Below are 25,150 nucleotides of genomic sequence, written 5' to 3' on the forward strand. Positions count from 1 at the left end.
TGGAAGGGTGTAACAAACAATGCTTACCTTTCGGGGGTTCCAATTAAGTAACTGTTATCACGGACCAAAACTCCTCGCAACGCTATGGTAATGGAACAAATCAAATTACAACTTTCCAGTTTAATTTTTCATGGAGATGACAACAACTTATTTTTGGTTAATATCCCTACTTATTTTAATTCATACTTATTATTGAGTTTAGATCACTAATTCATCAGATATCAATTCAGTTGTGAAATTGTTAAAATATCATCTCATATACAAATTAAACTATACTTTATGAGTATTTTCAATGTTGTTTGAACCATATTGGATTAGTAGGTCGAACCGGTTGGATCAGGAACCGATCTGAAGAGAGGCTTTGACTCGATTGTCTCAGGAACTGATACAAATCGATTGAATCAAATTTTATTAATTTTGAATTTTAATAATTTTTTAATTTGACCGGTTTGACCGCTGATTTAGTTTAAGAAACATTAGTAATTTTGTCCTTTACTATATAATAAAGAAATAAAAAGATTGATCATACTAAGATTTGAACCCAAAACATCATGTATAATAAATATAAATATTTATGTTTACCATTATAACCAAAACATCAATTAATTTTTATATGAACTTTTAATGAATATTTTTATAACATAATTTTTTTTTACCTACATCATGGGTGCATCGTACCGTAAATCTAATTTCTTATTAGAGTTACCAGATATCAATTCACTTATAAAAGTCACCTAAGTACCCTTATTATTTTTTTTATGCTTACAGTAAATTCCTTTATTTGAATTGGTGTTATAAGTTAAAATTGAAAGAAGAAGTAGAAGAAGTAGAGTCGGTAGTTATAGTACATAATGTTAATGGTTGAATTTGGGTTGGTAAGGGAGTGTTAGCTCAATCGATCAATCGTAATAGCCAAGAGGGGGTGAATTGATCTTTAAAAATTGTGGTAGCAAAGACAATAAAATGAAACAATAAACACGAATGATTTAGAGTGATTCAACCCCAATTGCCTACTCTACTACCTTAGCTTTCTACCTCCAAAAATTTTCCCAAATTCTCTAATTTTATAAACCTGACGACAAGGTTTAACCTTACAACTTCCTTAAGATTTCTACCCAAATCTTAAGACTTAAACCCTCTCAAAAGAGTAAACAAATGAGCAAACAAAGAAACAATCCTTACAAAATTTCAGGCCCGTTCTTGACATTTTTGGGGACCTAGGCGTAACAATAAATTGGGGCCCTTTTAAAAAAAATTATAAAATGTAAAACAATAAAATAAAACTAGTAATAAAATAAAAAAATCGAGGCCCCTTCTATTTTTTTTCTTTTTTTTCATGTCTGCAATGAAGCGTCGATCAAAAGACTTAAAAGGCTAAAATTGTTTTCATCTTAAAAATTGAAGAAAAAGCTTTTTTTGGGCCCCTTCCAACCTTAGGCCTAGTATTTATAGCCCTTGTCCAACTCCCAAGCATGGGTATCACGATATCCAACTCTTAAGGGAGCCTCCAAGTTAAGACTGACGAGGATATCGTGATATCGCTGATGAGGTAGACAAAAAAGACCGTAGGGGTAGCCCTTGTCCAACTCTTAAACCAATCAAAGAAACACGTTTAGGGGCATTTTTAGTATAAAAATGGGTTAGAAACATTGTTAAAAGAAGCTAAAATTGGCTGAGAGAAGTGGGACTAGATATATTTAGACATTTTTGTAACACCCCTAACCCGTCTCCATCGTCGAATTAGGGTTACAGAGCATTACCGTACAATAAAAAACATTTAAACATCATAACATTTAATAATTTAAATATATTATAAACCATTCATTCTCATACATTTCGTCCCTAAATCGAGCCTTAGAGGCCCTAGAAATAGCTTAGAAACAATTCAGGACTAATTTGAAACAATTTGGAAAGTTTAGAAAGAAGTTGCACAATTTGGAAACAGGGGTCACACGGTCGTGTCCTCACCCGTGTAACTCATTGAGTAGGGTCACACAACTGTGTCACATGCCCATGTGCTAGGCCGTGTAGCTCTCTGAGTAGCCCCACAAGCTTATGTACCAAGTTGTGTGCTAAGATGTGTAACTCATTGACTTGAACCCTAAGAAATCCTCAGATGACACACGGGCATGTCACCAGGCCGTGTGCCTCACAAGGCTGTGTCACACGCCCGTGTCCCAAGCCGTGTAAACCCAAACTTTGCCTAAAATCAAGTCATTTCATAACCAAACTATGCATGAATATACAATCCAATTGTGCACACTTTCAAAAGACCTAATCATCATCTAAACACACCTAACATTGCCATTTTAAACAATCTAATTCATCTAACCAATATGTCATTCAAAGACACCACAACTTGCATCCAAACATCACTTACCTAAACATGTCCATACGTTTCATTTCATGCATACAAACCTAGTCCGTATAGGTACTAAAACATGTCACAATAGGTTATTCTTAAGACAACATCAACATACCAAAAATGACCATAATAACAAGTATATTAAAGTACCTATTAGGAGAAATGAATAACAAACAGAATAACCAACTCAGCTCATCTAATTCTGAACAAACTCCAGTTCACTAGGCTTAACAAATTCACCTTCCTTTGTCTCTTATGAAATTATTCCTTTACAAATGCTGTTATATCCCTCGTATATAAGGAGCACTATGGCACCTTGTTTTATATTATTAAGAGAACAATTTCCTTTTTCGTCATTATTCTGTCATGGTATCAGAGTGAATTTTTTTCTTTTCACTTTTTGGCCATGAATTTTGGTTCTGCAGACTCTGTGATTGCGATTGCAAAGTTCTTTAATCCTGTTGTGTCTACTTCTCAAAAGGTTGCCATTTTAGTCGACGACAATAACTTCCTTGCTTGAAAACAACATGTGTTTTTTGTTATCAAGACCCATCGCCTTCACTCTTACATTGATGGCTCGCTTACTATTTCACCTCGAATGTTGACTAACGATGATGGTGTTTTTTGTGGAGAATTCAACGTTCATTCAATATGAGTAGAAAGATTTCGCTCTCTCGGTGTGGCTTCTTTCCACTGTTAGTGCCTCTTTGCACAATCAGTTAATTGGGAGTTCCTCGTCTACCTTTGAACTCTGGCAAACGCTGACTCGAATCTTTGGTACGCAATCTACTACCAAGGCTATGCATTATCGCTCTCTTCTCCACAACTTCAAAAAGAATGATCTTTCCATGTCTGCTTATCTGGTCGGTATCAAGCATTTCTATGGCTCTTTAGCCAGTTGTAACCAACATGCTTCTTTGGCGGAACAATAGTTGGCAATTGTTAACGATCTTCCACCGGAGTTTGATCACATCTTTCACAGATTCTTTTTGATTTACAAGGAATTACTACAGCCTTATTGGATATTGAGGCTCAACAATAGGCCCATCTTTCACAGATTCAATTTTTTTTACGAATTTAGATATGACTAATCGATCTACCCTATCGCTTTCTGCTTATACCAGTTATCCTCCACCACAATCGTTTAGCTCTAATCGGGCTACTGGGTTCTCTCATGGTCGTGGTCGTGGTCGTGCACGATTTGGGGGGATATTGCGACCGCAATGCCAGATCTATGGAAAGATAGGTCACGTTGCTTGCAGGTGTTTTTACAGATATGACTCCACTTATGACGATGAGGTTACTAATGGTTCGAGTTCTCCTTCTCCTGGATCCATAACCCATACAGGCTCAGGGAATTTTTCAGCCCACCTCTGTTATATGAATCATTTTTTTTCTGAGCCTTACCCATTTAAAACTCATTTTGTGCCCTCTACAGTTTATCAACCTACTTTCCATCCATCTGTTGTTTCGAGTGCAGGAACTCCAACTGCTCTGCAAGCTTCTGTTGCTTCTAGCACAGCCACATCTAGCGTTGTTACTAATCCTCTATGGTACCTCGATAGTGTGCTACTACTCACATGACTAGTGATCCAGTTAAGTTCACCAACTACAACTCTTAAGTTCACCAACTACAACTCTTACACTGGTCAAGGTAAAGTAATTGCGGGAAATGGTAGTTACGCCACTATTTCTCATATTGGTAAATCCTCTATTTCTTCTGGTTCTCACAACTTATCCATTAACAATCTGCTCTATGTACCTGACATTCACAAGAGTCTTTTGTCTATTTCTAAGTTTACAAAAGATAATAAGGTGTTCTTTGAATTTCATCCTTCGTGTTGTTATGTAAAGGATTTGGCGACTCACAGGGTTTTGCTCCAAGGCATTGAGTTTAATGGGTTGTACCAGTTGTTGCCCATGTCCTCTAATGAGTTTGCCTTTACTACTTCTAATAACTCAGCTCCTTCCCCCTTTGTGTCTCGTCCAGTGGCTGTAGATCCAGTGGTTCTAAAAAGTATAGTTAAGATTACTAGATGGCATCTACGACTTGGTCACCCCTTTACTGATGTATTGAATCATGTCTTGTGTGCTTGTAATATCAGTATTCATCGTACCACAGTTTCGTCCTTTGTAATGCCTGTGCACTTGGGAAAATGCATAAATTACCATTTAAGTCTGCTACATCTGTTTACTCTGTACCACTTGAACTGATTTTCACTGACCTTTGGGGGCCTGCCCCTTGTTTTTCTGCTAGTTATCAATATTATATCTCGTTTGTGGATGTAACACCCCTAACCCGTATCCATCTCCAAAATAGGGTTATAGAGCATTACCGGAGTTTACAAATTAATTTACTGACATTTCATTTCATCAAGCATTCATATTTAAAATCAATCAAAATCAAAACATTAATGAGCCAACGTTGGCCAATTTAACTCATACATGTCACTATAACTAGAATCAAAACATCCAAAATTACCAATAGAATTAATGGATAGTGTGATAAACATTCATACATCCATTCAATGCATTATTCCCCTTTTTACCAAATATATCAATGTTTCATCAATTTTCATACAATGAACATTCAAATCATATTCACATCAATAACATACATTTCAAGTATTTAAGAATATAATTCAAGTTACACGAACTTACCAGACTAAATTGCAGAAATACCAAAAATTCAAGGACATTTTGGTAATTGTCTATTTTCCTCAAATTTCCACCCAATCATGATCTAAATTAATATTTCATTCAATTTATTAATTTAAATAATAAAAAATTCATTTCATGCAATTTGGTCACTTTTTGACATTTTTACCAATTTACCCTTAAAATATTACTTTTATTCAATTTAGTCCTTGAACCTAAAACATGCAAATTGGAAATTTTTAATGAAAACTCATGCTAGTTGAATAATCATTTATTTTCCTCCTCCTCCTCTCCATTCCACATCCTTAATGTATAATATGCTTATATGTAACATTATCTATAATTCCATCATTTATTTATATATTAATTCAAAGTTGTCCACTTGAGTCATAGTCACTAAATTATTTTTATCTTGAGCTACAAAACTCCGAATTAAGATCTGATAAATTCCTATGAAACTAGACTCACATATCTTCTTATAATAAAATTTTCTGAATTTTTGGTTTATCAAATAAGTACAGTTTATTCTTTAAAGTTTCCCCTGTTTCACTATTTGACAGTTTCGACCCCTCTTCACTAAAAATTAATTATCTCTTTGTACAGAATTTGGATGATGTTTCTATTCGTTTCTATTAAAAATAGACTCATTAAGAATTTTAAACATATAAATTTAAGCCTCTAATTATTTTTATTCAATTTTTGATCATTTTCCAAAGTCAGAATAGGGAAACCCGAATTCATTCTGATCTTGTCTCACAAAATTTATTATATCTCATGATTTAAAATTTCATTACTTGCACCGTTTCTTCTATGAGAAACTAGACTTAATAATATTTAATTCCATATTTTTTTCATTCTCTAATTTGATTTACCCAATTTATGGTGATTTTTCAAAGTTAACCTACTGCTGCTATCTAAAACTGTTTTAGTGCAAGATGTTGATTACTAAATTTATAACTCCCTTATTCCCTTTCTCTATAATATTTCCCATCATTTTCAGTTATTTCCCTTCACTAATATATCAAGAAAATAAGACTTTATTTAAGAAAACTCTACTATAACATCATTTTCATACTTTTTCAACAATAACAAACTTAAAAATATATTGAAATCTTGATGTTCTTACCTTATGCTATTGATTTCAATCTTTAAGTTGATTTTCTCTCTCCTTCAGCTTCTACTTCTTGAATCTAACTTGACATTCTAGCTCCCCATTGTCTCCTTATTATTTTTCTCTCTTGGAAGCTATGAAATTTTTTTTGATTTCTAGGTGAAAATAGTGAATTTTTGGTGAAAGGACCAAATTGTAAAGAAAGTAAAACTTTCTTTCTTCTCTTCTCTTCTAACATTGGTTTCATCTCCCTTTTATATTAATCATTTAATAATAAAATAATACTAAAAATCTTAATAAAATATTAATTAAATAACATTTATCTAATTAATTAATTAAAAATATCACAAACATCATCATTACCTTCTAGAATTCTCTCTCTATTTGACCATTTTGCCCCTTATAATCTTTTGAAATTCCATCCTTGAGTCATCACTTAATTTGTTAAAATTGTAATTTAGTCCCTCAAAATTATTCACCTTTTCAATTTGGTCCTAATCCATCCATTTTCCTTAGTTTCTAGATTATTCCACCCTTAAATATTTACACTATTGGTCCTTCAACTTTTTTGTATTTACACTTTAACCCTTCAAATTTTGAGTATTTACTCTTGGGAAACAAAACTTTTCTCACTTTTGCAATTTAATCATTTCTTGAATTAATATGTCATAATATACTTTCCAATGTTGACATAACTCAATATTACCCTTTTTATCAGTTTATTTCCTTATTTTACTATATCAAGGATATTATTTTACTTTCTTATTGTAGTAATTTTCAGGGTATTACAGTGGATGCCTTCTCACGACATACTTTGTAACACTTCTTACCCGTATTCGACACTGGAATAGGGTATGAGGCATTACCAGAACACATACACTTATAAACATGTTAAACTGAGTTATAAAATTTCATTCAAATTTAAAATTTTCAAAATTTTAACATACTTTTATAAATCTTCACGTTATAACTTCAAAATACTATATTTGTAACAATAGGGCTTCTAAGACCCAATACATACTCATGTAATTCAATACTTCATTTCCATTTCATTTAATTCACGATTCTCATGTTTACGATTCAATTCAATTTCTCAATCCAATATACATTTCAATACCAAAATAATTCATTTAATTCAAATCATATCATTCGCAATTTTCATTTAATTCACGTATAGTTCAATTTCATTAAGTTCAATACTTATACATATTAATCGTTTAACTTAGCGTCCCCTTTTTGCACCATTTTACACTTCAAGCATGAACTTAGTATTTCATTTCCTTTCCACTCCCGTTTCCTATGCATATTACACAAGATATAAACATTACACTCAACCATAGTCGCAAGCTAGTTCTTTTTGAAGACTAACCACATGATAAACCATTTTAATAAAGATTACAAACTTTAAACCTTACCACCCTTTTATGATCACAAGCATATTTCCACCTAGGCATTTACCATCTCAATGCATAATTTTATAAATTTAATGTGGCGTAATCCAGCCACAACTTGGCCAAAGCCTAAGCATACACACCAAACATGCTAGCCAAATTTACATATAGTATAAGCATTATAAGCATGAATAAACACCACATTTATTTATGTATCAAACTTATCAACATGAGTTAATTCATAAACCATTTCTGACATTGCTACATACCAAATCATATAACAAGTATACCACATACACATACTATGAAACTTTATTTTCTCACATGAACTTTAACCATAACTAATAATGCACAATTATAAACATCATTTCTTTTCAATCGTTTATCGATTATAATCGAGCATATGGCCAATTATATACAAATCATTCATATGTTCTCCAATTTTCCTCCTCCTTCTCTCCATTCCACATCCTTAATGTACATAACACTCTTAGAAATAACATTTTCTATAGTTTTACTATTCACTTACATGTATACTTAAAACTGTCTCTCCGAGTTAGAGTCGCTAAATTATTTTTACCCAGAGCTAAAGAGCTCCAAATTAAGAACCGTTAATTTCCCACAAAACTAGATTCACATATCTTCTTACCATAAAATTTTCAGAATTTTTCCTTTATCCAAATAGTACAGTTTATTCTTTAAAGTTTCCCCGGTTTCACGGCTCGATAGTTTTGACCTCTCTTCACTAAAAATTAATTATCTCATTGTACAAAATTCAAATATTATTTCCATTTATTTGAATTGAAAATAGATGCACTGAGGATTTTAAAAATATAAACTTTATCCTATAATTATTTTTGTACAATTTTTTAAAATTTTCCAAAGTCAGAATAGGGGATTCTAAACTCATTCTGACTCTGTCTAACTAAACTTCAAATATCTCAAAATATATAACTCTTTTGCTTTCCCCGTTTCTTTTATGTGAAAATAGACTCATTCAGCTTCAATTTCATATATTATTCAGCCTCTAATTAAATCTTCACCATTTTAAGTGATTTTTCAAAGTCACACAACTGTTGCTGTCTAAACTATTTTATTGCTAAATGTACTCTTTCATAATTTCACTTTTTCACTTTCAATCACAATTCAATTCAAAATTCACTTTTCCATTTCTAAGTTGATATTCAATTCAATTCCACACCTATATTCATTATTCAATTACACTTAGTCAATTTCCTGATGAACACTTCGGAATAATAAACGATACTCGGTGGATTCAGCATATAGCAACCACCTTATTAATAAATGATGTCCGGTGGAATCAGCACATAACAACCACCTTACTAATCAATGATGTTTGGTTCACATAGTAGCTTGCACATAGTACTACACATGTGACCATTATCATTCGATACACGTAGTATTCTGCACATAGTACTACACACGTGATCGAAACTATCTGGTACGCATAGTAGCCTGCACATAGTACTACACATGCGACATATCATTCCGGTACATGTAGTAGCCTGCACATAGTACTACACACGTGACCATCACTTTCACTTTTATATAGTGGCCTACACACAATCCGTGCCACACATGTAATCATTTCTGTCACTTCATTCGTATCCCTTTTTATTTTAAAGGTTTATTCGAGAATTTTTCATTTTTTCTCACTTTTCTTTTTATCGATCAATTTCAATTTCTCGTCTTTCTTGATTTATAACAATAAATTTAACTTATATAACATTCACACTATTCATTCCAGTCCAAAAATCATACTTTGGAAAAATTATATTTTTACCCCTAAAGTTTCACAAAATTATGATTTTGCCCCTAGGCTCGTAAAATAAATTTTATTCAATTTCCTTGCATTTTAGGCCTAGCTGATCCATTTTTCATAACTATAGTAGTCCACAATACTCACTTATTCACACACTTGTGACACATTTTATAACTTTTACAAATTAATCCTTTTAGGCATTTTCATCGAAAATTACTCAGTACAAATCGTTTATCACACTCCAAACATTCATATTTTTCCATAGAACATCAAAATACATGCATATTCTCCATGGATAAATTTTTAAACATCAACTCTAGCTCAAATAAATGGTAAAAATAGGTAAATCATATTACGGTAATCTCAAAAACGTAAAAATCATTAAAAACGGGGAAATGATGGACTTACTATTAAGCTTGGAAGCTTGAAAACCCTAACCATAGCTTTCCCCTTGCTAAATTCGGCCTTATGGAGAATATGGACAAAAATTGGCTTTTAATTTTGTTTTTAATTCATTTTAATAACTAAATGACCAAAATGCCCTTAATAAAAACTTTGGAAACATGCCTAACCATGCCCATTTTTGTCCACCAACTTAACGAATTGTCTAATTACCATATAAAGACCTCCAATTTAAAATTTCATAACAATTGGACACCTCTAACATATAGAACTCAACTTTTGCACTTTTTATAATTTAGTCCTTTTGACTAAATTGAGTGCCCAAACGTCAAAATTTTCGAATGAAATTTTCACGAAATCATTTTGTGAAATCGAAGACCATAAAAATATAATGAAAATAATTTTTTTCTCGTCGAATTTGTGGTCCCAAAACCACTATTCCGACTAGCCCCAAATTCGGGCTGTTACATACTTGGATATATTTTTTCAAATCTAAGTCTAATACCTTACAGACCTTCCTAACCTTTAAGCAACATATTGAGTTACAACTAGGAACTAAAATCAAGCAACTTCAAAGTGACGGAGGAGGGGAATTTCGCAGTTTTGATCTCCCTCTAAAAAAATTTAGCATCCAGCATCGTTTCTCATGCCCTCACACATCTAAACAAAATGGCTTAGTTGAACGTCGTCATCGACAGATAGTGGAGACTGACCTTGTCTTACTAGTACAAGCATCATTTTCTTTCTCTTATTAGGTAGATGCTTTTACATTTGCAGTCTATCTTATGAATCTGCTGCCTACTAAGTCGCTTCATGGATAATCTCCTATGGAGAAATTATTCAATAAAGATTACAAGTCTCTTAAAGTGTTTGGCTACCTCTTTTACCCTCTACTTAGACCTTACAACAAGCACAAACTACAATTTTGATCTTTTTCGTGCACATTCTTGGGAATGCTACAAATTACAAAGGATACAAATGTGTTGACAAGACTGGTCAAGTTTACATTTCCAGGCATGTTTAGTTTGAAAAAGGTGTTTTTCCTTATGCCAGACTTGCTTTGGTTCCTTCAGTTACCAATTCCGATGCTTCAGAATCCTTGTTTACTCTACTAGTTATTATAATGCCTCCTCATCTTACTCCTCCTCCCTCTCTAGACAACACGACCATTGGTTCTACCATGTCTCCCTCGGTTACTGTTCATACTGAGAGTTCCCAACCACCGTCTTTTACAAACTCAAATGTTTTTGGTGACAATGATTTGTCTCCAAATCCCTCTATACCTGATACTCAAAACATGTCGTCATCTGATCCTATTCCTCATCTCTCTCCTAGCAACACTTATTACATGGTCATTAGGAGCAAGGCTAGTATCTTCAAACAAAAAGTATACACTGCTTATATTACTTCTATCAACTCTATTGAACCAACCACCATTCAGGAAGTTATGGCCATTCCCTTATGAAAAGATGCTTTCCATGATGAGTTACAAGCCTTGATTCGAAATAACACTTGGGATTTGGTGCCTCTACCCCCAAATTGCTCTCTTATTAGAAGTAAATGGTTGTTTAAGATTAAAAAGAACCCTGATGAGAGTGTTGCTCGAAACAAGGTTAGACTCGTCACTCAAGGCTTCGCCCAGACTGCTGGCATGGATTATCACAAAACTTTTAGCCCTGTTATCAAGGCTAACACAATAAGAACATTGTTTGCCTTAGTCGTGTCAAGCAAGTGGAAGATTAGGCTGGTGGATGTCAACAACGCCTTCTTAAATGGAGACTTAACTGAGGAAGTCTTCATGCAACAACCACCAGGTTTCGAGGTAGTAGATGATAATGGTAATTTTTTGGTTTGCAAGTTGAACAAGGCCCTTTATGGCCTGAAACAAGCTCCTCGAGCCTTGTTTCAAAAGCTTCATAATTTTTTAGTTCAACATCTGCATTTTAAGTCCTCTAGATCTGATTCCTCATTGTTTTTCAAAAAGACTTCTTCAGGGGAAAATATATTTCTTCTTGTATATGTTGATGATATCATCACCACCGGTGATTCTGATTCTGAAATTGAAAAATTTGTTCAGTCTCTGCATAGTTAGTTTTCTTTGAAATATTTGGGACCTCTTAGCTATTTTCTTGGACTAGAAGTAACTAAAAATGGTGATAATATGCATATTTCTCAGCAGAAGTATGCCCAAAAATTATAATATAAGGCAGATATGGGAAATGCAAAACCAATTTCTACACCAATGGTAAGCTCACCAACTCTATCCTCCATTGTTGGTTCTCCCCTACATGATGGCACCAAATACAGGAAGATTGTTGGAGGTCTCCAATATCTCTGCATGACAAGGCCAGACATTACGTTTGCAGTTAATAAGGTAAGTCAATATATGCATTTGCCTTTTGATGTCTATTGGACTGCTGTTAAAAGAATTTTGAGCTACATTCGAGGGACACTAGACATGGGCTACTGTTTCAACCTTCAACTGTTAACTTAATAGGATTTTCTGATGCTGATTGGGCTAGTTCCCTTAAGGATTGTAAGTCTACATCTAGATTTCGTATCTACCTTGGTGACAACATGATTGGATGGTCCTCTAAGAAGCAAGGAGTGGTTTCCCGATCCACATCAGAGGCTGAATATAGAAGCTTAACAAATGCCACTGTAGAAATCACATGGTTTTAGTCCTTACTCGATGAAATTGGCATGCCTTTACAACGAGCTCCAATGATTTGGTGTAACAATTTTAGCACAGTGTCTTTAGCAGCGAATCCAATGTTACATTCTCGCGTCAAGCATGTTGAGCTTGATATCCATTTTGTACAAGACAGGGTCTTGGATGGTAGGTTGCAAGTGAACTATGTCCCTGGACATGATCAAGTAGTTGATACCTTGACAAAACCATTAACTGTTGAAATTTTTTCCAAGTTTCAAGACAGGTTAAATTTGTTGCTCTCAAAGAACTTCAACATGGCAATGCTGGGGGAATATTAGGAGAAATGAATAACAAACAGAATGACCAACTCAGCTCATCCAATTTTCAACAGATTTTAGCTCACCAGGTTTAACAAATTCACCTTCCTTTGCCTCTTATGATATTATTCCTTTACAAATTCTATTATATCCCTTGTATATAAGGAGCACCGTGGCACCTTGTTTAATATGATTAAGAGAACAATTTTTTTTTATCATTATTCTGTGAGTACCCAAAATGATATAACTTGGTAAGGCATCAAAGCGTACCAAACCAACAGAGCTTTCAAAAGATAATACATGCCAAAACAACATCAACACATTCATCAAAACACCATTATAAATCACCCTATACATGACATTATAAACCTGGCCAAAATGCTCAAAAACTGCCGAATTGATTGTTGGATAGTGCGATAGATCTCTAACGAGCTTCCAACCAAATCAAGCTTCTGATAATCTAAAAAAATAAAGGAAAGAAACTACGTAAGCAATGAGTGCTTAGTAAGCTCGTATAAACCTTAAACATAACTCACCATTTCAATAATACAATACATAGATTAAATACAATTTAACACCAATGCCATAAGCTTAGCAAAGCCTAATCAACATCACCAACTCGCAAGTTAGTATGTATATCCATGACATAAATGAAATCATCCATAAGATATGCAAATTTCCATATGTACAACATCATTTAATTCATCAATCCTTTCATTAAGTCATGATTCAACCCATTTGTATACTTACCATTTCGTTCCCTTTTCTTGCCCGTTGAACCATATAGAATTAAATCAGATACACACGAAGTTTACCTTTACATATAACCGTAACCTTTCCTTTACATCAATGCTCACATGAGCTGTGAAATGGGCTTGCTCACACGAGCTGTAGGTTGGAATGTAAGCTAAACGATGCTGCTCACATGAGTTGTGGAGAATCTGCAACAAATACAGTACTTCAGCCATCGGTAGGACATCAAGACCAGCACCCGAAACATGAAATTCCTAATGACATGTCATTTGTATCCTAAGAATTCCTAAGGTTCAACTGGGACTCGATATCCGTCAATTCATCATAGCATTGATACATTTATATGTAAAAGCTCATTTATATCAAACCAACATAATGAAAATTCAATTTAACTAGCATAAAAGCGGTTACAGTTCATACGAGCTTACCTCGACAATTAGGGTGTAGTGGTTAGATGAATTAATATGAAGTTTTAGCTTTTCCTCGATCTAAGTCTGAACGTGATTTATCTTGATTTAAATAGATAATTTCAATAAATTAATTAGTTCTAGTATTCAATTTAATCCATATTTCATATTTATACAAAATTACCAATTTACCCCTAACATTTTAACTTTTCACAATTTAGTCTTTAAGCTTATAACTTAAACATCTAACCATTTTAATCTAAATCCATGTTAACCAAAGATGCAAGGGACCTTGAAACAACCCATATTTACCATCATTTCACAATAAAACCCTAGAATTTATACCGTTAATAGATTAATCACTATTTCCAAAATTCATAAAAATCACTTAACAAAACTTGTTTATTTTTCAAAAAAGATTCATAATCTATCAATTAAAATCAAAACTCATTCAAAAGAATCCACAGTAAGTCCCTCAACCTTTAACATTCTTGCAAATTAACCCCGGGCTAGCTAGATTAAGCTAAAACTGACTTGAAAGCATAAAAATTATTAAAAACGGGGCGTGAATACACTTACATGCGAGATTGGAAGCTTGACTGAATGCCTTAGCTATTCTTCCATGGATGAATCAATTTGAAGAAAAAAAAAGAAAAAGAGAAAGATGATGATTTTTAGTCTTTTTTATTTTAAGCTTATTTACCCTTTTACCTTTTTACGCTTTAAAAACTATCAATATTTCATTTAAACCATGTTCATAAACTTTCACTATCTCATTAATTGGTATAATTACCATTTAAGTCCCTTAGTTAAGAATTCATAGCCATTAGACTCCTTTAGCTATTAGAATTCACTTTTTACAATTTAGTCCTTTTTACTTAATTAACTATGTAAACTTTAAAATTTCTTAACGAAATTTTAATACGACCTTAATAGATTCCCATAGACATTTAAATAATAATAAAATAATAATTTACTCGTCAGAATTGTGGTCCTGAAACCATTATTTTTTATATCACTGAAAACGAGCTATTAGTTTTTCATTCGTTTTAGCTAGTTTTTCATTCTTTTCATCTTCTAGGTTTAGTTTTCTCCATAGCTTAGGGTTTTTTTTTGCTTATTTTATAGTGTTTCTTAGTTCATAGCTGGTAGTTAAGTTAGTTAGTATTGTAGCTAGGTTTTAATTGCTTAGTAAACCTTCAAACTTTCTTGTACTTACATTTTTATCCTACTTTAATGTTATTCAACTTTCTTTACTTTATTCTATTAAAAATCATCTCTTTTATGTTCTTGTTCATTGTTCTTGCTTCTGTTGTTGTGTAATCTAAGTTTTGGTAAGAAAGCTTGGATTTTTATTAATTTTCTTAGGGTTTAAGTTAGTGGTGTTTTTATACAATTTCTTGTTATTAATGGGTTTTAATACAAGCATGAATGACTAAATATTTAGGGGTCTATTGATGGAAATGTTGGGTAATTTATTTTTGGGTTCGAGAACTAAATTTTCTCACTCTCATGGCCGACCTTGAATGGGGAAAAGAGGGTTGATTGAATTGGTTATTTTTAGCTTTGTGCAAAAATAGTAAGCATGGTGTAACAACCCATTTTTAAGTAGTGTCGAAAACAGTGATTTTGGGGTCACAAATTCCACAAGTGAATAATATTTAATAGTAATATGGTGTATTAATAAAATTTAATTTAATGATTTTTGTTAAATGGAAGAACAATTAAGTTCAAGTGGTAAGACCCTAAAATTAAGTAGTTTTAGAAAATGAGGTATTGGGACCTTGTTTCTATAAATTGAGCCGTAAATATTTTATTAAATATTTACGGAATGTTATTAAGGTCGTATTAAAATTTGGTTAAGAAATTTTAATGTTTCGATAGTTAATTAATTAAAAAAGACTAAATTGTAAAGGATAGAAAAATGAATCGCTATAAGTTTATTTGCATTAAATAGTTATAAAAGTATGAAATGAGGGTTTTAAAGTACAAAAATACCCTAATTATTATGATGTACGGTTAGTGGGTGAAAAAATAAGAAATATTATGTATTTAAAATGTTTTACTTAAAATATTTTATATGTTAAGTTAAAATAATGATAATAAAACAAAAAAAGCCAACAGTTGTAAATTCTTTTATATCTTATTCTTCCCCATAACTGAAACCTCTATGGAAGGATAGGGAGCATTCGGTCAAGTGTAGTTCCAATGCATGTGAGTGTTTTTCATTCTGTTTCTAATAATTTTTATGTTTTTGAGATCGTTGCAACTAGGTCCTGCTAGCCCGTACTTTTATTTTTGAAACTGTTAAAGATTTTGAATATTTTCGTTGATGAATCTTTGTGATTTTAGATGTTAAATGATGAAGTTGAAGTATTAGTTGTTAATTTGAAGTATTAGTTGTTATTTATAAGTATTTTGTTAAATGATTTTTAATGATTTAAAAGTTTAGGAATTAAATTGCTAAAATAATAATAATTCAAGGACTTGATGTGAAATTATTAAAAATATGGGTTGTATTGGAAGCTATTAACATTAGGGTGACTTGGGTTTTCAATAAAATTGGTTTATTTGCGTGATTAGGACATAAAGACTAAATTGAATAAAAATGAAAAGTTGAGGGTAATTTTGTAAAAATGTCAAAAAGACTAAATTGCATAAAATTTTGCTGTTTGAATTAATGAATTGAATGAAATTATTATTTTAGATCGAAAATGAGATGAAAATCAAGGAGAAGAAAAAATTACCAAATAGCCCTTGTAATTAGTCATTATTGCAATTTAGCCAGATCATCAGAAAGCTCGATTTGGTTGGAAGCTCGTCAAAAATCTATCACACTATCCTGCAATAAAATTTGATAGTTTTTGATGTTTTGATCAAGGTTATAATGGCATGTATAGGTGGACTTGTGTTTGATGTTAGTTGATAAGTTCGACATGTATATGTTATTTTGGGTTGATGTACTTTTTGTGCCTTGTTGGTATGTGTTAATATGACTAAGATACGATGCATGTTGAGTGACCAAATGGTATGTTTATGTGGAAGTCCTAATGATCATAACCATGGCATGTTTTAGAAGTGGTAATGAGTTATATGAGTATGATTGAGATGTGGTAAGTGTACATGGTTAGGAATGATTGAATGATTATATTTGAGGTGCCTTGTATGGCATATTGGTTTAATGTTAATGGCCTATTGAATTGGTTATTTCATGCATGTTTTAGTAAAGTTTTTGTGCTTTGAATTTGGCTCAAATTGCTTTTAGGTACATGGTTGTATTGGTGGTGGAAATGGCTTGAATTTAGCCAATTTCATGTCCACACGACCATGCGACACGACCGTGTGTTCCCTGTAGGTTTTAAGGTTTGCAAGTCAAGCTGTTACACGGCCTAGCACACAGCTTGGCACACGGCCGTGTGAGGCCATTTTGAGAGTTACACGGCCTGGCACATGGGCGTATGGCTTGGCTGTTTGACCTAACTTCGAAAGTAACACGGGTACGGACAGTGGCTGGGACATGGTCATGTGTCCCTATTTTGATTCTTACACGGCCTGAGACACGAGCATGTGTCTCAGCCGTGTGAGTCATACGACCGGGCCACATAGTCGTGTGACCCCTACAGTTCAATTTTTTCCAACCTTTTTCTTAAATGTTCCAAATGTTTTCAATTTAGTCTCGACTTATTTCTAAAGTGTTTTTAAGGCCTCGAAGGCTTGACTAAGGGACTATATGTATGTAAATGAATGGATTATGCTAAGTTTATATTAATTTTTGGAAATGTATGTTTTTGTGTTATGTTTATACGGTGATGCTCCGTAACTCTATTCCGGCAACGGATACGGGTTAGGGTGTTACACATAGAAAGTAAAGTGGTTGGAACGGAATTAAAGCGAATTTTTGGGCCTATTTGCAAATTTCAAAATCAGCTAAAAATACCTGAATTAAGCAGCTATATGGACAGTTTGGGCTGATGATTTTTCTTAATGGATCAATACCTCCAATTAATTATTTCATGCCTCTTCCTTTCTTCACCTTTGGATAGTTAAACTCTAAATTCGGGATGAATTTATTTGAACTTGTAGAGTAACTTTCCCTTGCTGATCTGGACATGTAATATGTCCATCTTGCATGCATCGATCAACTAACAATTCTGCTCCCCATGGTTGGTCATGCATGTCACCTTTTAAGGTCCAATCGCCTCAGAATTCATCCTAACCTGCATAGTTTCGATCACAGAGTTCACCAATTGCTAATTAAGTAATAATTCATGAAATTTGGAAATAAAACAATATAATTTAATTCTCTTGAGTCTCAATTGAATAAAATAATATTTTTAATAAATATCTAAAAATTAATTACAAATCACCCGAAATTCACAAAAATTATGATTGAAAGAGCTTAAGACAACTCTATATTTTTTAGAGTTGTCACACCCCCAAAAATAATCCATTGCTCGTCCCAAGCGATGACATATGCTAAACACAAAAAAAAAAAAATTAGACCATATGTGTATGAGTAAGTGAAATTATGCTCTTTGACAAATTTATGCAAATAAGTAGCTCATGCTCAAGTATTATTCAAATTCTTTTTAAATTTTGAATATTGATAAAATTATGAATTGAATGTGTCTTTTAGGAGCTATGAATGCAATTCTTCCCATTTATTTCTTCTAGATTGAGCTAAGCACCGTTCCTCAACTTTATCAAACAGGTTTTCATATGTTGAATTTAATAAATCTTCTCCACTAATATAGTCGACAAAGTAATATAAATCAATAGGTCTTAACAAGGTTGTAACGTTGTTAGGTTCAAGGTATGGAAAATATGGATATTTTTGGGCTAAACATACTTAAACTCAACTTTAGTTTGGGCCTTTGAAATATCTTCTTCACTTAATAACCCAATTCTCCTTTGTCTTCAAATAATGCTATATCTTTTTCAAACTTTTTTTTTTCGAAACTTGAGTGTCAAAAAATTGACACAAGCACTTTTTTTTACTCCCCCAAACTTAAACATAAAGCATATCAGGAATAGCTGAGTGAAATTTTTTTTGAAAGAATATAGATAAATAATTTTAAAGAACATGGCTTGAATTTTAGGGTAATTTTAGGGTAATTAATAAAATAGGCTATATAACTCAAAATTGGGTACTAATGGATAATTTCAGCAATGTGGGTTTGAAAAGCTCAATCAGACCAAACAAAATGCCTATTTCAATTTTAATATTGTTATGCCAACTAGGATTTCGCCTTAAGGATTTACTAGAATCAATTCTAAAGACATAAACTTTCATGCTTACTTAATCATTCTAAAAGAATTTAAATGAGCTGAATTTTATTCATATTTACTAAATTGACATTCTTTCCATAATAAAATTAACATGGAAAATAGAAAAAAATAAGAAATTATACCTAAACTCGAGCTAACATAATATGCGAAAATTGACTTTGAGAACTTTTTCGCTTACACACACCTCATGCGGGACTTGGTCAAAAAAAATAGGACTGAAGAACGAACGACTAACTCAGAATGTTCCTCCAAACTTAAAACAAACAATATCGTCATTGTAAATAATTTAACAAATAAGTGAATGTGAATTGTACACCAAGTCAGCTCCTAGGAAAGAGAGGTGAGTCTAATTAGACTACTTTAATACTAAGTGTTTCCTTGTCAAAACCAATCCTAGATATATACATTCTCATTGTCACATTTTTGTTTAAGATTTATTCGAACTTAAAAACAACAATGAAAAAAAGAAAGAAATTAGGGGTAAGTATACAAAATTATTATGCTAAAAAAGAAATATAAAAATAAAAATTCTAAAAGAAATAAGTTGTAAATCGGAAAGAAAAACTCCCTTAATCTAACTCAGAACTTTTTGAAGCTGACTCAGAACCACATTCTTGTTGTCTGGCTTTTGGCTTTCATGGTTCAAAAATAAAATCTAGAAATTCAGGTAATTCATTGAAGTAATGAATTAAAATCCTCTACGTACTGGTCCAAATTACGCCATCTCAAATCTTCGTATACTAGCAATACATTTGTTGTTGCTTATACATGTGTTTCAACAAATCCCATATGGTTGACTGCTCTGGTTGAACCTTGGGGTTGACAGTAGGTTGTGTATATGTTGAATAAGGCATACTGGCTAACTTAACTAAATTTGAAACTTCTGTAGGAACTTGTAAGTTTGGCTACATAGTTGGTTCAGACGTTTCATCTTCAATTTCTATTATCAACTTCTTCCCAGAATGATCACTAATTATTCTAGCAATGTCATTAACAGAATAATTCCCTTTCTATAAAAATCTGTAGGTAATCTTTGCATTGGCACTCGTTCTTGACAACATAATAAAGTAATTAGTGATGGGAAATACGCACTACCTGTTCTCTTACCTGTACATTCTTGAATTTCCTAGAGAACTATTTTTCCCATGTTAATAGATATTTTAGTAATAGTGCAATATAAAAGAATCATGCGTTGCATAGATATTGTGAAACAATTTGCAATAGGCATTAGACTTGATCGCATAAAGTAAAACCATACCATCGCTTCTCAATTAAGAAATTCGCGTCGGCATGTATAATTACATTGACTTGAGATGTTCTATTTAGTACCACGAATTGTAAAGTCTTTACGCACATCTTGAAGCGTTTCACTATCAATATATTTGAATAAAGCCGAATAATCATCATGTTCCACATCAGCCAAATCAAATAGTTCATTTATCACTGATGGATTTAGAGGAATCCTTCTTCTACGCACTTAAACTAATAAGGCTTCTGATGACGTTAAATTAGAATAAAATTCCCGAACAACATCATCATCAGGGATGGATTGAACATCAAAGAATGAATTCCATTTCAGCTCTTCATTGGTTTCTCTAACATATTTCGACACATTCTCTTCTTCATCATTCGCAAGTAGTAAACCTTTGTCTGAAAGCATCAGTTTCTTTTTCAAGATTGTCTCATAACGTTCTCTTGCGGTCTCATTATAAAACCATGGTTGAAATCTATCATTTTGCAAGGCTGAACTTTTCCTCTTATATGACATAATGCGTAACCGAAAGATTTTTTCAACAAAACACAAATTAGCAATAATAAAAATTGACAAATGCTAAAGTAAAAGTACCTATGAATCGACAACTTCAAACATGGTTGCTGCTTCTTAGGGGTGGTGCGATAGGGTGACTTTATATGGTGTTAGGGAAGTGTGGTGACTAAACACTAGTGGCTAGAAGAATTGTTGATGGCTAAGTGTGGTGGCTAAGGAGAGTTGTCAGTGAAAAATTATGGGCAAGAACCACAAGTGGCCGACGATTTTGGGACAAGATGGGAAGAGAGAAAAAAAATGTAAGGGATGACAAAAGGTTTTTTAAGAGAGGAGACGATTGTTGATGTGTTTAGAGTAGGAGGGTGGTGTATTTATAGAAGGGTAGAGGCTAAAGAGATAAAGCAACAAAATTTTAATTAAATTAAAACAAGGGAGTTTCTTCAATAATTTAAACACTAAAAACAAAGATAATAAATTTCAAATAAATTTAAATAATTGATATTTTTTAACTAAATACATAAATTTAAAAATAATTTTGGCTGCCAACAATATAAAAATAAAATTCAACCATTATTTCGAAACAATTAAAATACCTATTTTTAGAAAAATTGCTCATTGGCCCAAAATTGACCATTTATTCCACAAATTCCCACATTAATGGGTTGCTTGAAAAATAATTCCTAGAAAATTATAATTGAATAGATTCCCAAAAAGGATTTGAGGGATCACAAAATGGTTCCACTTAAAGTCCAATCTCCTAGACAAATTTTTTTCTATTATAATGACCTCCGAATTATTGTCTTAGTAAATAATTTTAATTCAAAGTAACACTCATGGATCCAATAAAGTGAGCGAATTCTCATTCTGCTCCATTTCATTATTCCAATAGTGTTTAAAACGCTAACCATTTACCTTAAAAGTTCTTGATTTTCCATTATGCAATTCCACTACTCAATATGGATACACTCGGTGAATCATGTAAGGTCCAGTCCATCAAGACTTAAGTTTTCCAATAAATAATTTCATCCTAGAGTTGAATAATAAGACTCGTTGACCTACTTTGAAATCTCAAGACTGAATGTGCTTGTCATTCCATCTTTTTACCCTTTCTTTGCAAATCTTTCCATTCTCATACGAAACCAATCTTAATTCTTTCAATTCATCTAACTGAAACTTCCGTTTGTCCAAATTGAGTTGCTTGAGAGCTCAATAAGATTTGTGTTCAAGCTTTAAAGGTAGAAGACATGCTTTTCCAAACACCAAATGATATGGAGACATCCATAACAAAGTTTTGTAAGCTGTTCAATAAGCCCATAAAGCGTCATCGAGTTTTCTTGACCAATCTTTTCAATTAGGTCTCACCACTTTCTCAAGAATGTTCTTTATTTCTCTGTTCGCCAACTTTTCTTGCCTGTTCGTCTGTGGATGGCAAGTTGTTGCAATCTTGTGCTTCATGTCATATTTATCGAGTAACCACTTAATCCATCTATTCACAAATTGGGACCCTTCATCACTTATTATGGCTTTTGGGGTTCCAAACCTAATGAATATGTGCTTATGAAAAAAGTGCATAACTGTCTTGGGATCATTCACTAAACAAGTTACTACTTCGACACACTTAGACACATAATCAACTGCCACTAAAATGTACTTGTTTCCATACGACGAATGAAATGGATCAAGGAAATCGGTTCCCTACACATCAAATAATTCTACCTTCAGGATATTATTTAATGACATCTCGTTCCTCCTTGATATATTCCCTACTCTCTGACAACGATAACAATTCTTCACATGGGCATACGAATCCTTAAATAGGGTTGGATAAGTGATAATATGTTAATCGATTAGAGCCTAAAATGATAATTTGGTCATTTTTAGATAGTGGTCGGATAAATGTTGGTATTATCTACAATAATGTTAATTTTAATTAATAATTAGATTAGATGTTTATATATCATAACATAGTGGATGAAAAAGGGAGTTCATTTCTCTTTCATCCTCTCCCTTACCTCTTTTTTCTTTATTGAGCCAGGAAAGCTCGACCAAGTTTTGTGCACTTGCACGGTAAGTTAATTTGAGCCTGTTTTGCATGGATTTTGTGTTTTTGATATTGTTATGCTTCAATCTAGCTAACTGTGGTGTTCGTTTCTAAAATTGTTAAAGATTTCATGAGTTTGCTATTGTTGAATGCTTAAAATTATGGTGTTAAATGATTAGATTAGAAGAGATGTTATGAAAAAGGATCACTTGGTAAAATGAAAATTTGTTAGTTTTGAATATCAGTTGTAAAGTGTAGACATTTCGAAACCAATTTGATATTTCTATAAACTTTGATATAAAAGGGCTCAACTATATAATGTGTTAGGTTTAAGGGAATTTTGAGTGATAGAATTGAACTGATTATATGATTCATACGCTAATGAATGATATTGGTTGATAAAAATTTTAATTAAATTATATTATAAATCAAGATTTGAATTCATTGAGAGAAGATCACAGGAAAGGGAACGTTGTTGAGTAGACTCTATCGTGGCGTGTTATCATTTTGCCAGGTAAGTTTATACAATATAAACATTGTTTAACTTTCTTTTATTTTGTTATTTAATTGTATAATTGAAAATTTTGCAAGTCAGGTTTGGTTTGTTGAGTATATAGAGAGGAGATATTGAATTATGACACAAAGGAATGAGACTGAGAGTACAAAATGAAAACATCCCGATGAACTTAGTAAAATACTTATGTAATACCCCAAAAATTTTTACAGTAAGATATTATCTTTAATATGATAAAATAAGGAAATAAAGCGACAAAAAGGGGAAATTTTGGAGTTATGTCAACATTGGGAAGTATATTATGACATATTAGTTCAAGAAAGGATTAAATCACAAAAGTGAGAAAAGTTTTGTTACCCAAGAGTAAATACTCAAAATTTGAGGGGTTAAAGTGTAAATATGAAAAAGTTGAAGGACCAATGATGTAAATATTTTAAGGGTGGAATGATCTAGAAACTAAGGAAAATGGATGGATTAGGACCAAATTGAAAAAGGTGAAGAATTTTGAGGGACTAAATCGCAATTTTATCAAATTAAGTGATGAATCAAGGATGAAATTTTAAAAGATCATAAAGGGAAAAATGGTCAATTAGAAGAGAGAGAAATCTAGAAGATAATGATGATGTTGGAGATATTATAGATTAATTAAATAAATATAGTTTATTAATATTTTAATTTGATTTTTAAATGATATTTTATTATATTATTATTTTATTTAGTATATATATAAGAAAAGGAAGATGAAGAATCATCCAACCCACCATTTTTCCCATGCACCAACGTGAGAAAAAGAAAGAAAGAAAGAAAGTTTTGCTTTCTTTACAATTTGGTCCTTCCACAAAAAATTCACCATTTTCATCTAGAAATCAAAAGAATTTCCATATCCATCAAGAGAGAAAGATAACAAGGAGACTATGGGGAGCTAGAATGTCAAGTTAGATTCAAGAAATAGAAGCTGGAGGAGAGAGAAAATCAAGTTAAAGATTGAAATCAATATGACAAGGTAAGAACATCAAGATTTTAATATATTTTTAAGTTTGATATTATTGAAAAAGTATGGAAATGATGTTAATGTAAAGTTTTCGTATATATGGTCCTATGTTCTTGATATGTTAGTGAAGAGAAAATAAGAGAAAGTGATGAGAAATAGTGTAGAGAAAGAAAATAAGGGTGTTATAAACATGGTAATAAACATCTTGCACTAAAACAGTTTTGGACAGCAACAGTAGGTTAAATTTGAAAAATAACCTTAAATTATTGAAATCAAATTAGAGGATGAACAAAATATGGAATTAAATCTTATTAAGTCTAGTTTCTCATAGAAGAAACAGTGTAAGTAATGGAATTGTAAATCATGAGATATAATAAATTTTGTGAGATAAGGTCAGAATGAATTTGGGTTCCCCTGTTCTGATTTTGGAAAATCATCAAAAATTTAATAAAAATAATTAGAGGCTTAAATTTATATTTTTAAAATCCTGAATGAGACTATTTTCAATATAAACAAACGGGAACATCATCTGAATTCTGTACAAAGAGATAATTAATTTTTAGTGAAGAGGGGCGGAACTATCAAATAGTGAAACAGGGGAAATTTAAAGAATAAACTGTACTTATTGGCTAAACCAAAAATTCTAAAAATTTTATGGTAAGAAGATATGTGAGTCTAGTTTCAAATAAAATTTTCGGATCTCAATT

The sequence above is a fragment of the Gossypium hirsutum genome, chromosome D07 (assembly GCF_007990345.1).
Source record: "Gossypium hirsutum isolate 1008001.06 chromosome D07, Gossypium_hirsutum_v2.1, whole genome shotgun sequence".
Lineage (NCBI taxonomy): Eukaryota > Viridiplantae > Streptophyta > Magnoliopsida > Malvales > Malvaceae > Gossypium > Gossypium hirsutum.